The sequence below is a fragment of the Tupaia chinensis genome, unplaced genomic scaffold (genome assembly GCF_000334495.1).
Source record: "Tupaia chinensis unplaced genomic scaffold, TupChi_1.0 Scaffold000539_1, whole genome shotgun sequence".
In the NCBI taxonomy this organism is placed as follows: domain Eukaryota; kingdom Metazoa; phylum Chordata; class Mammalia; order Scandentia; family Tupaiidae; genus Tupaia; species Tupaia belangeri.
Window position 1 is genome coordinate 4675631 of NW_006160052.1, and position 13908 is coordinate 4689538.

Here is a 13908-nt window from a genome sequence, read left to right on the forward strand (position 1 = left end):
TGGAATGTGTGCTGTCGCTAAGGGTAGGATAGTAGAAGCTGAATTATTTGCTGAACAAGTGTTTCCTTCCAAGCCAAAGCTTTGTAAAAGGAGTCAGGAGTCAGTGTCAAGAGGACAAGCATGGAGGCCCTGCGGTGTAATGAGTGTACTCTTGTTAAGACAGTGACTGCTTATCAACTCTCTCCAAGGGAACCATCCCGTTTCCTGGGTGTGGCATGGAGTCTGCTTGCTTCTCTTCCCAAGCCCCTCCCCCACTCACTCATGTATGACTGCTCCCCACCCTGCGCACACCGGTTGGACCACTGAAGAGAGCGTGCTGCTTCCTGTCTCACTGGGCATGTCCGGTGAGGCTTGGAATGAACAGGGTCTAGCATTAGTTCTAGAACTGGACGCCCACATGCACAGAACGTTAAAGCTGCTGAGAACTTTGTATGATAGATAACAATAGGACCAAGAGCTATCGATGGTTTTATCTATTTGTTGAATATAATTAAACTCCATGGCACCATTTTAAAATTGTACTGTAGGTTTGTGGCCTCGTGGTTAGGGAGCTGGAGCCTACAAAACTGACCACAGTTCAAGTCCTGGATCCGGTGGCTTAGACAGGTGCACGTGCAGGTCTGCCCCAAATGCAGACAGGATGGAGAAATGGAGAAGAGGAGAATGTGGTGCCATTGACCCACTGAGTGGTGCTTTCTCCCTCTCCTCTTTCTCTCTGTCTCACTCTCTTGCTCTGGCAAGTTCCCCCACCGTTTAGCAAATGTTTTTTAAAAAATTGTTGTACAGGGGCCAGCAAATTGTGTAGTGGTTACATCGCTGGACTCCCACATGGCTGACTGTGGTTGAAACTCACACCGGGCACGTGTGAGGTGTGCTCAGGATCCCAGGAGGAAAATGGAGAAGGGATTGTGGCATAGCCATCCACCTGGGGGTAATTTCTCACTTTCCCTTTCTCTGCTTTTGTCTCTGCTTCTCTCTCTGGCAAGTACACATTCCCTAAAGTAAAAACTTCTTTAGAAAAATGTGCTATCTGGGCCAGCAGATGGCAGAGTGGTTAAGGCGCTGGACTCCCACATGGCTGACAGTGTTCTAAGTCCTGGACATAGCAGCTTGAAAATCACACCGAGCGCATGTGTGTGCATGCCCCAAATCCCAGGAGGAGATTGGAGAAGGGATTTTAGCCTGGCTATACTCCCTGGGAGGCGATTTCTCACTTTCTCCTTTCTCTGTCTCTGGCTAGTGCACTTGCCCTATGGCAAAAACATTTTTAAAAATCATACTATTGTTTTTGCATTTCAGAAGTGTTGTAGCGTAACAGGTAAAAGCACTGCGTCTGGAACTGGATTCCTCTCTATGCCTTCGTCTCCTCGTCTGCATCATGAAGATAGTAATATCGTGACCTTATGCAGTAGCTGTAGGGTCTAAACTATTTAATGTGATTAAAAAATTGCACGGAAAACCCTTTGAATTGTCCCTGACAGAAAGTGCTTGATAAGTGACAGCAGAGCAGTGGCACAGGTGTTGTTTATAAGCACTTGCCCTGGAGATTTTTAAAAATTAATTATTTATTTAATCCCATTTGTTATTATCTTTATGATTTTTAAAATTTGGCCAGACAGAGAGAGAGAGAAAGGGAAAGTGAGAGAGCAAGCCACCAAGTCTGGGACTCAAACCATGGTCAGCCATGTGGCAATCAGTGCCTTTAACCACCATGCCACCTGCTGGCCCCAGGAGATTTGTTTTTCATGGAATGAAGAGCAGCATGGTGGAACAATGCATAGGTTTCAACCTAGAATCAAATTCTGGGTTCTCCTATGAATTTTGAATGTTGGAGTAATGATTAATGTATCTGGGTTTTAGTGCTTTTCTCCATAAACTGTAAAAACATAGTAATAAAAGGTATTTGCTTAGTGTTGGTATGCACACAGCTAATACAGTAGTAGAAATTACTCTTACTACTGTAATCAAGATCACACTTTGGTCCCTGGGTAGCTGTTAGGTAATGGTTAAACTAACTCTCTGTGAAGTCTGTCTGATCTGGCCTCTTGCAGTCATATACTCTGAAATGTATTTTAAATGTAAAAGAAAGCAGAGAACACAATTTTTTAAATTATCTAGAGCCCTCCAAGAAGTGTTTGTAGAGATCTGTAAAATCCCATAGCAATTGAAAGGTAACAAGATCGGGCCGGGAGGTGCTGTGGTGGTTAAGACGCTGGACTACCCCAAGTCTGTCTGATCTGGCCTCTTGCAGTCATATACTCTGAAATGTATTTTAAATGTAAAAGAAAGCAGAGAACACAATTTTTTAAATTATCTAGAGCCCTCCAAGAAGTGTTTGTAGAGATCTGTAAAATCCCATAGCAATTGAAAGGTAACAAGATCGGGCCGGGAGGTGCTGTGGTGGTTAAGACGCTGGACTACCACAGTTGTGGTTCAAGTCCCAGACCTGGAGGCTTGCTTTCCTATTTTTCCTTTCTCTCTCTCTGGCCAAATGAAACAAATAATGATGAAAGGCAACATAACAACGTATTTAATAAATAATTAGGACATAAATATGTTAATGGCCCTTCATATCTTTGTATTATCTTTTCCTGGAAGAATAGAAAGTATTTTAGAAATATTGTTTTACTATTCTTTCAACATCTTGGGCAATTGTCACCTTCAGTCAAAAAAATAGCAAGTAGGAAACAGACTTTTTTTTTTTACAGCGAGATTTTTGCTATAGGGCGCGTGTGCTCTCCAGGGACACAGAGAGACACAGAGAGAAACAACCCCCCAGGGGGCATGGTCATGCCACAATCCCTTCTTCTCCATTCTCCTCTCAGGATTTTGGGCACGCACACATATGTGTATGGCATGAGTTTCAAGCCACCAAGTCTGGGGCTCAGACTGCAGTCAACCATGTGGGAGTCCAGTGCCTTAACCGCTGTGCCACCACTGCCTTATCAAAAAGTAATTGAAGGGAACCAGCAGTTAGCGTAATGGCTATGTCACTGGACTCCCACGTAGTCGACCGCGGTTCGTGTCCCGGACCCGGTGGCTTAAAACTCACGCCAGGCGCGTGTGCATGCGTGCCCAAGATCCCGAGAGGAGAATGGAGGAGAAGGGATTGCAGTGTGACCAGCCCCCCGGGGGTGATTTCTCGCTTTCTGTCTCTCTGTCTCTCTCTGTCTGTCCGGCGAGCGCACGCGCCCTACAGTGAAAATCTCTCCAAAAAAAAAAAAAAAGTAATTGAAGACACTATAAATAACAGAGAATGGAAAGGCTACAATTTTTTAAAGAACTAGTTTATTTAACTTTATTTATTTATTTATTTTAATTTGACCAGGGCGGGGCAGAGTGAGAGAGAAAGAGGTAAAGTGAGAAAGCAAGCTGCAAGGTCTGGGACTTGAACCGCAGTGGGAGTCCAGCATCCTTAATCACCACACCACCTGCCGGCCCCAGAAGGCTACAATTTTAAAATAAGAAGAAAAATCTTCTTGCCCCATTTCTCCTCACATGCATCACAAACACTATGGTCTTCCAGAATTTCATGAAAAATGCATATTATGAAAAAACCATGCATGGATTTCCATTTTTTGCACCAAAAGAAACCCATACTTTAATTTCATTTTTCCACGAACTTTCTGACCCCTAGAACAGTCACTTATCTCTAAGAGAGCAATGTTTCAGCCTTTCTTACCTCAAGTCGGGATGTCTTTTGTTGTCACTGTTGGGTCATAACCTAAAATCCTATGCTTTGCTGCAAATGAAGGTGGATGAAGAGATCAGAAAGGAAGCAAACTGCCCAGGGGTGGCCCTCCTCCATCAGGCAGCGAGTGGACATGGGGAAGTGCCGTTGTGACATTTCAACACTCAGCAGTAGAGGGCAGCACTGCCCTTCTTTTCCAAATGTTGAGCCCTCCTGAAGGGGGAAAAAAAAAGCCAAGTTCCTGACCACTCTGTATGTTTACTTTTACCATACACTTTTTCCTTTTAAGTTAGAGTATTTTTCTTCCTGTTTAGGTGGCTGTGTGAAATGAACGTCATAGTCGGTGTCGTCTTGAAGTAGACCAGGTAGTTGGTGGAAAACAGAAGGTTTAGGACCCCCCACTCAGGGTCTGGGTCCTGTCCGGCCCAGATAAGCAGTAGCTTGACCCTGGCTAATCAGATGGAGGTATTGTGTGGACAAAGCCAGCTCTCCTGCACTGTCTGGATAGAAGTCGACCCGCTGAAGTAGCAGGATGTGGTTTTCAAAATGTGCGTAAGCCATACGATCTTAGCCCTGGTAACTTTCTGAATTCTCCCTGGCTGCCTTTACTCTGCTGTCTCAGGCTCCTCTCTGTCATACGTGGTTAGATCAGAGCTGTCTCCACCATAGCTCATGGATATGACTTTTCAGGGACGTCACGCGGCGGGATTGCAGTTGGCTGAATGACTGTATGTAAATAGCCGTGAACTCCAAGCCTCATACATTAATCATCATCCTATCACAATATAATCTGAGTTTTCCTATCTAGAAAATAGCAAGAAAGAAAATCTGTTCTTTTGCACTGAAAGTTACTTGATGCCCTTTGGCAAGACGACAAAGAGGAGAGAGCAGTTCTATGTTTAGAGAATTTGTAACCACAGTACTCCTAGCACATGTGGGTTCTTCTCTAACCCTTGAAGCTTTTCGGGCTGTACATCTTCAGTGCCAACTTAAGTAAATCCCACCAGGAATAAGAGCTGGAAGACACTGAGTCTGGTTCCCAGCTCTGCCACGTGAGGTTGGGCAAATGACAACCTCTGATACTTTTGTTTCCTCAACTCTTAAACGGAGATAATACCCCCTAGTTTTGTTAAATAAGTCAATTTAGAAAATACTTACTAAAATGCTGTGAAAGCTATTTAAATACCTAACAAATATTTCTCTTTAGCCCAAAGAGATTCCTGACTGTTCTAAATTCCTGTAAGAATTTATGTCTCATTTGATATCATATTGCCCGACATTGTTCATTTTTATGTGTGCTTAACTTTTCCCCCAACTTGATTGCTAGTTAGTTTCTTGAGAACCCAAACCATGCTTATACTCCTTGATAGCCTCCATAGCAACAAAGCGTTTCGTATATAATAGGAATGCAAATATTTGTTGATGGATTCAAAACATAAACTACAATAAAGAATTAATTTTAAAAAAAAATTGTGGTTAAGGCCCAGCAGATGACATGGTGCTTAGAGCACTGACTCCCTCTTGACTGACTGCACAATTGGGGTCCTGGACCCAAAGGCTTGAAAAACACACTGGGGTGAACATGCCCAAATCCCAAGAGGAGAATAGAGGAGAAGGGATTGTGGCATGGCTATTTCCCCCCTGAGGACAGGGGGAGGTAATTTCTCACTTTCCTTGTCTTGCTCTTTTTCCATCTGTCTCTCTCTAGCAAGCTCACGCATCCCATAGGGGGGAAAAGAAAAAAAAAAAATCTGGTACAGGACCAACAGATGGCATAATGATTACATTGCTGGACTTCCACATGGCCAAATGCAGTTTGAGTCCCAGACCCAGTGGCTTAAAACTCTACCTGGCATGTTTGTGTGTGTGTGTGTGTGTGTGTGTGCACTTGTGAAACTCTCCTCTCAAAAATCCTGAGAGGAGAACAAAGGAGAAGGGATTGCAGTGTAAACATCCCCCCGGGGGGTGATTTCTCACTTTCTGTCTCTATGTCTCTCTCTGTCTCTCCGGCGAGCACACGTGCCCTATAGCAAAAATCTCTCTCCAAAAAAAATAAAATAAAATAAAATAAAGTGGTTAAAAAAAACAGAACTTACTATTTTAACCATTTTTAAAATATATAGTACAGTAGTGTTAACTGTACAATATGTTATGCACATTGTTTTACAAGAGATCTCTAGAACTTTGTTCATCCAAAATTAATTTTTCACTTATTTATTTAAAAAAAAATCTTTCGAGAGATTTTTGCTATAGGGTGTGTGTGCTCACCAGAGACACAGGGAGAGTCTGTTTTAAGCTGCTGTGTCCGGGATTCAAACCACGGTCAGCTAACATGAGAGTCCAGCAAGGCAACCATTACACCATCTGCTGGTCCCCAGAATTAACTCTTAAAAACTGTCTTCCACATCACCAGTACGTGGCTTCCAAAGAACTTTCTTATTAATTGGGGAGGGGCAGGAAAGAATGTAGAACTTGCTCTGTGTGGTGAGAGATGTCACATGACTTCCACTCTGTTTCCTTCTCCCCTCATGGAGGTTCTGCCCTGCCCTCTCTAACCTGTGGATTAAGCCATTCCCTATAAACCTGGGAATGGATGCCAGAGAGGGAGGGACCCCTATAAAGTGCTTTCATGAGGCACTTAGATCTACCATATAATTAAACATTTATGAGAAGGAAACGACCAGGTTTAAAATATAAACGTACTTGCCAATTATTTGATTTTCAGAATATCTGACTTTAGTTAATTGTTGAAAATAACACGCTATTTTTTCATAACGATGGTATCACAGAAGCATTTTTCAATTAGCTGCTATGTGTGAGTTCTGGAGTGTACGGAGAACTGGGGCAGCAGGACCCTGCTGTAGCTGTGGGTGTATGGGCTTCGAAACTCAGGACGCGAGACTGTACTTAACTCAACGTGAGCTGTTAGAAACAATGTACCTTGGGACCAGCAGGTGGTGGAGTGGTTACATCACTGGACGCTACACAGTCATTCACAGTTTGAGTCCCAGACCCAGCAGCTTAAAATTCATGCCAGGCGCGTGTGAATGCATGCCCAAAATCCCAAGAGGAGAATGGGGGAGGACGGATTGCGGCATGGCCATCCACCCCTGGGGGGTGATTTCTTGCTTTCTATCTCTCTCTCTCTTGCTGCTGAGCACATGTGCCCTATGACAAAAATCTCTCTTTAATTAATTAAATGAAACTATGCACCTTTTCAACCACAGATTTTTATCTAACGTGGCTGTCAATTATTATGTCAAATTCATTTGAGATAAAAATGTGGTTTTCTCCTTTCTACCATGTACAAAAATAAACTCTTAATGGACATATGATTTAATACTTTAAACAAAAATATAGGGAAAATTATGGAGATTTTTGAAATGTAGTATTAGGGCAGAGTAGAGTTTCCTAATCATTTCATAATCTCAGAAGCAATACAATTTTTTTAAAAATCAGGGGCCTCCAGGTGGCATGGTGATTAAGTCTCTGGACTCCTGCATGACCAACCATGGTTTGAGTCCTGGACCTGGTGGCTTGCTTTCTTGCTTTCCTCTGTCTCTCTCTCTCTGGTCAAGTTTCAAAATAAAATGGACTTTGCAGGGTGATAGCCACCATAGATGAGAATGTGACGACTTGGAAGAAATATGTGCGGCATGCAGGACCAGCAGATGATGTCTTTGTTACGTCACTGGACTCCCACATAGTCCACCGTGGTTTGAGTCCCGGAACCGACAACTTAAAACTCATGCTGGGCACGTGTACGTGAATGCCCAAGATCCCGAGAGAAGGGACTGTGGTGTGGCCATCCTCTGTGGAGGGTGATTTCTCGGTTTCTGTCTCTGTCTCTCCTTTGAGCACATGTGCCCTATAGCAAACATACTCTCTTAACAAATAAACAAATAAAAGTATGTACATCGTGCTACAAAGTGTATCTGTTGTACAAGGGTCTTCAAGAGCCAGGGAAAAACTCTGCATGGACTTTATAATTCTTTGCACCAAAATAAACATATTTCTTTTAAAGAATTATTTATTTAACTATTTATTCATTCATATATTTTTTAATTTGACCAGAAAGAGACAGAGAGAGAGAGAGAGTTGGTGAGAAAGCAAGTCACCAGGTCTGGGACTCGAACTGTGGTTGGCCATGTGGGAATGTCCAGCACCTTTCCCAAAATAACCACCACCCACTGGTCCCCAAAATAAACATATTTTAATTCCTTTTTCCACAAGCTTCTTCTTTTCTTTTTTTTTCTTGGAGAGGTTTTTGCTATAGGGCGTGTATGCTCAACAGACAGACAGAGACAGACAGAAAGCGAGAAATCACCCCCCAGGGGAGATGGCCACGCCGCAGTCCCTTCTCCTCCATTCTCCTCTCGGGATCTTGGGCACACACGCACATGCGCCCAGCATGAGTTTTTTTTAGTTTTTTTAAGACACCGGGTCCAGGACATGAACTGTGGTCGACTACATGGGAGTCCAGCGACAAAGCCATTACGCTAACTGCTGGTTCCCTCCACAAGTTTTTTGAAGTACCCTTATATATTAATTTTGTTGGTACAAAAACGAGTTGAGGACATAAAGAAATCAGTCAGGAAAGAATAAATACAAATGGACAAATAAATACAAATGCCATCCTCATTATTCATTTCAAGCTACACCAGTTTAATCAACTTTTACCCATTGAATTGATCTAAAATATTAATAAAATAGTGTTGAAGGGAAAGAACACTGACATGCACAATTGGTGAGCTTGTCAATTGGTAAAACCTTTTGTTTTCTTTAAATTTATTTTTTACATTAATTCACTATACATCATTACAGCATACAAATGAATTTTCCATCCAAAATGCACTGTGTATTGGCTCAATCAAGCACATCAACATACATGTTATCAGCAAATAACTTTCCATTTCTTATGTCTTGTATACTTTGTTTTTTGTTTTGCCTTCCTTGATTCCCTATCCCTCACCCTCTGCCGTGTTCCACCCTCCTCCCACATTGTCTCTGGCATCCATGATTGCTTTCTATGCCTTTTCCCCCCATTTAATTGATTTGCTAATGAACTTAGTCTAAATATTTCCAATAGCTAGCACAGCTGATATATACCTATACATGAACCCAAGTCTGACTTCAGGCATAAACCTCAGTGAGTAGAATGAACATACTATAAAGTAGCACCTAGCTGGGGCTATGTAGCTTACTACAGTCATCAAATACGCATTTTTTTAAATTTCGATAAAAACAGTTTACTGTTTTTTTTCTCCTGAAAATTTTTTTTAAATTACTTAACATTCATTCCCTGAGCATCATCACAACATACTAAATGTGGTTTCCCATCTAGAATAAACTGTATAGTGGCTTGATCATGCATGTTATCATCAGTAATATTCCATTTCTACTCTCATATATATGCATATGTATATGTATGTTTTTTACCCCATGTTTGACCGTCTGCCCTTTCCCACTCTCTTGTTACACTGTCTCTGCTATATACAGTTGTCTTCAATTCCTTTTGGTAAAACCTTTTTTTAAGAGTGCATTTGGCAGAACAGTAGGTAGGATGGTGGTTAAGGCACAGGATCCCACATGGCTGTTCATCCTGTGGCTTGAAAATCCACCCAGCAGCTTGAAAATCAAGCAAACATTTGTGTCATTAACCTTAAAAAAAAAAAATCACATTTTTATTGAGAAAAAGACAAGTTTGAAAAAGACTATATACGAATACAAAATTAAGATAGTTTTTAACAATGACAAATCAGTAGACTAGACAAAGGGAAAAGTAAAACAGTTCTTTAAAACACTCCACATGTATGATTTAAAACTTTAGAAGTTACAAGGAATTTTTAAAGAATTATTGATTTTATTTAGTTGTTATTTATTTATTTTTGAATTTGCTATAGGGCATGGGTACTCACCAGAGAGAGAGCATGAGAAAGAGGGAAAATGAGAAAGCAAGCCACCAGACCTGGGACTTGAACTTCAGTCAACCATGTGGGAGTCTAGCACCCAAACAAACACACTACCTGCCAGCCTCAAGAAACATTTTTTTTTTGGAAACCAGCAGTTAGCATAATGGCTATGTCGCTGGACTCCCACGTAGTCGACCGCGGTTCGTGTCCCGGACCCGGTGGCTTAAAACTCACGCCGGGCGCGTGTGCGTGCGTGCCCAAGATCCCAAGAGGAGAATGGAGGAGAAGGGATTGCGGCATGACCATCCCCCCTGGGGGGTGATTTCTCGCTTTCTGTCTCTATGTCTCTCTCTGTCTGTCTGGCGAGCGCACACGCCCTACAGTGAAAATCTCTCAAAAAAAAAAAAAAAGAAACATTTTTTTTTTTTGAGAGAGAGAGAGAGTTTTTGTTTGTTTGTTTGTTATAGGGCACTGTGTTCTCACTGTAGAGACAGTGACAGAGAGACAGAAAGTAAAAAATCACCCCCCAGAAGGATGGCCATGCCACAATCCCTTCTCCGTTCTCCTCTCAGGATTTTGGGCACGCACACATATGCACCTGGCATGAGTTTTAAACCGCCAAATCCAGACTAGAAACGCAGTCGACTATATGGGAGCCCAGTGAAGTAACCATTACACCATCTGCTGGTCCTGAAACTATTTTTTAATAAAGAATAATGTGTGTGCTATAATTTCGAACTGATCTGGAAATCTAGGGTGTTATCGAGAATCATTTTTGTTAATAAAAATAGTGATTTAAAAATATATTTGAATCCCAAGACCCTGTATCCCAAAACGACAGCAGCTCCTGACGTCTAACACTCAGTAAATATTGGCAGAAGGACGGAATGAGGAGGAGACCTCCACAGAGTTGTTACAAGAACTGGCGCCAATCCAGTTGCCTCGAGAGTAGGGCTTTATGAACACTAAGTGTTCAGTAGATACTAGACCACTGACTTTTTTTTTTTAATTTATATTGTCATCATAATCTTCTTTATATTACATTGGATTACATATAACTTTACATTGACTTCCATTGCTTTTTCAAAAGGGAATGCCATGCATGTCAGTCAATACAGAGACATCAATCTCCCCGCTTTATCATTCAATGTCTTTTCCATGCATTTCCCAATAATTATCATTATTATAATTTTTTAAAACAGTCAATCACTATTTCTCATTTTGCTTGTTAAAAGACTTTAGACCACTGACTTCTTAGGGCAGGGGTTGGTCCTTAATACCCAGCCAGCATATTACTGTAGTTTATTTACCTAAAACCAGGGATGTTGAACATACTGTGTTACTCCAGGTACTGTTCGAAGTACTTTACAAACCCTAACTCATTCGAATCGTAACAACTGAAGTAAGGGGTCCTAGCATCCCATTCAACACATGAGGCAAGGAACGAGTGAGCCATTTGCCCGAAACGCCACATGTAGACAGTGGTGGGGACACGAAGGCAAGCAGGGGACTCCCGTGTCCCTGCTCCACCACACCATGCTGTGTCTTTGTTTACTGCGTGAAACAAAGAATAACATGTTACCAGCCTTTGAAATGATGTTGTGCTTTCGTCCCAGGGAATTCGGAATATTTTATATGAAATTACCCCTGAAGGTTATTCCCACAACTTCCCTTTGAGATAAAGCGTCTTTTGAAAAAAGTGTTCCTAAGCATAGTGCGCTAGCTGATTACATTAATTGTATTTAAAAAGAGCGTGGGAGGTCTGTTTTTATGATGAGCTCCCTGTATTTGCTTTCTGATATATATTAATTTCCATGGCAACAGTTGCAAGTTCTGAACAGGTACCCTGTTGTAGAAATGGAAGAGGAAGGAGGGCTTACAAAGAATTACATTATGTGGGACCAGCAGTTGGTTTAATGGCTATGTCGCTGGACTCCCACGTAGTTGTCCGCGGTTCGCGTCCTGGACCCGGTGGCTTAAAACTCACGCCGGGCGTGTGTGCATGTGTGCCCAAGATCCCGAGAGGAGAACAGAGGAGAAGGGATTGCGGCGTGACCATCCCCCCTGGGGGGTGATTTCTCACTTTCTGTCTCTCTGTCTCTCTGTGTCTGGCAAACGCATGCACCCTATAGCAAAAACCTCTCCAAAAAAAAAAAAAAAGAATTACATCATGTCAAAAATGATGTGAAGGAGTAGGGTGCTGTGTGTCTGTATGTGTGAGGGAGCACCCGGGTGTGTTTTAATTTTTCATATAAGTAAAGTAGTGAGCCTCCTACTTTCTAGCTTTTATTTTTTTATTTTGTACCTGTACTTTGTAGACTTCTTTTTTTTTTTTTTTTTTTTGGAGAGGTTTTTCATTATAGGGCACATGCGCCCGCCAGACTGACAGAGAGAGACATAGAGACAGAAAGTGAGAAATCACCCCCCAGGGGTGATGGCCACGCCGCCATCCCTTCTCCTCCCTTCTCCTCTCGGGATCTTGGGCACGCACACACACGCTCCTGGCGTGAGTTTTAAGCCACTGGGTCCGGGATGCGACCCGCGGTTGACAACGTAGGAGTCCAGCAACATAGACGTTACGCTAACTGCTGGTTCCCTGCTTTGTAGACTTCTTGAGAGCTTGCTTTTATTTATGTATTTACTTTAGTTTTACATTTCATTTTAACCCTAGTTTAACTAAATTCTATAACCATCACAGTGTTTTTTTCTTCATGATTTATTCGTTCATTCTATAAATACTTATGGGCCATCTACTGGTATGTGCCAGGCATTGCACTCGATGCTAAATAACATGAACAAGGGACCAGTAGTTAGCATAATGGCTATGTCGCTGAACTCCCATGTAGTTGACCGCGGTTCAAGTCCTCGACTGGTGGCTTAAACTCACGCCAGGCACGTGTGCGTGCGTGCCCAGGATCCCAAGAGGAGAACGGAGGAGAAGGGATTGCAGCATGGCCATCCCCCTGGGGGATGATTTCTCGCTTTCTATCTCTCTGTCTCTCTCTGTCTTTCTGGCGAGTGCACGCACCCTATGGCAAAAACCTCTCAAAAAAAAAAAAAAGAATAACATAAACAAAAACACAAAATCCCTATCCTCATAGACTCGCTCAACAAATGAGGAAGACAGATATGAAGAGCACTGAAAAAAATAAAATCACCGAAATGCAGCCAGGATGGTACATATCTTAAAGGCACAGGTAGATGGAGCGATACATGGGGGGAGTGAGTCTAGCTGAGGCCAGTTCTCCGCCCTCAGAATGCTCCCTGCAGCAGGGCCGGCTTGCCTTTTCTAAGTCAGACCCACGCTGCACCTCTTAGATCCGATGGCTTACACATATTAATCCTAAATTTCTGGACTCCATTTTGGCAGTCAATGTTTTCAAGAGAAAATGGTTCATTAAGAGTACTTTATTGGCTCCTTCAAGAGACAGACAGCTCCATGGCTCCTGTGACTAGCCATTTTGAGAGAAAGGAAGATGTCCCACTGAAAACTGGGCCTCCAGCATACAAAACTCGCATGGTAAGAAGACCCCTTTCAAGTCTCCTGTCTCTGTATCAGTCTTTGTCTCTCTCTACCTCTGTCTCTGTCCTCTCTCTCTCTCTCTCTTTTTTAATTTTTGCTTTTTAGAATTTTTTAAGGTGAGGCATTTTACAGGGCCCTTTGGCCCCTCCTAGGCCTTTATCTTGTTAATAATCCCCTCTCCTCCTCCCAGAACAGCCCTTCTTCAAGAGACAGACAGTTCCATGGTTTTCTAATTTTTGAGTTTTATTGAAATTTTTTGAATATTAATTTTTTTATTTATTTGAAAGTTTTTCTCTTCTTTTTCTCTGTTTCTTGTCTATTTTTTTGCTGTTGTTGGTATTGTTTCCCTCTCTCTGCTTCCTTTTCTGCACACTCCTCGACCCTCAGATTGAACTTCCTAGTTTAGAAAGAAACTGACTATCCACCAGATGACTAGAAATCGTTGCAGGACCACAAGAAATATGGGGAAGCAGGAAAATACCTCTCCCACAAGGGAAACGGATAGCTCCTCTTCATCCACACACAGTTCAATGGAAATCATGGAAATGTCTGATAAAGAATTCAGAACATTCATAATGGCAAAGCTAACAGAGATGGAAGAGAAGAGAGACAAGGAACTGCTGAAGAGGAAGGAGAAAGGAATTGATGAGTTCCAGGAGGTGAGGAAATTCATGCAAGATCTAAAAGAGAAATTTCACACTTTACAAAATAATCAGATAGAACTGTTAGAGATAAAGACTATAATACAGGAAGTCAAAATCTCCCTTGAAAGTATTAAAAGC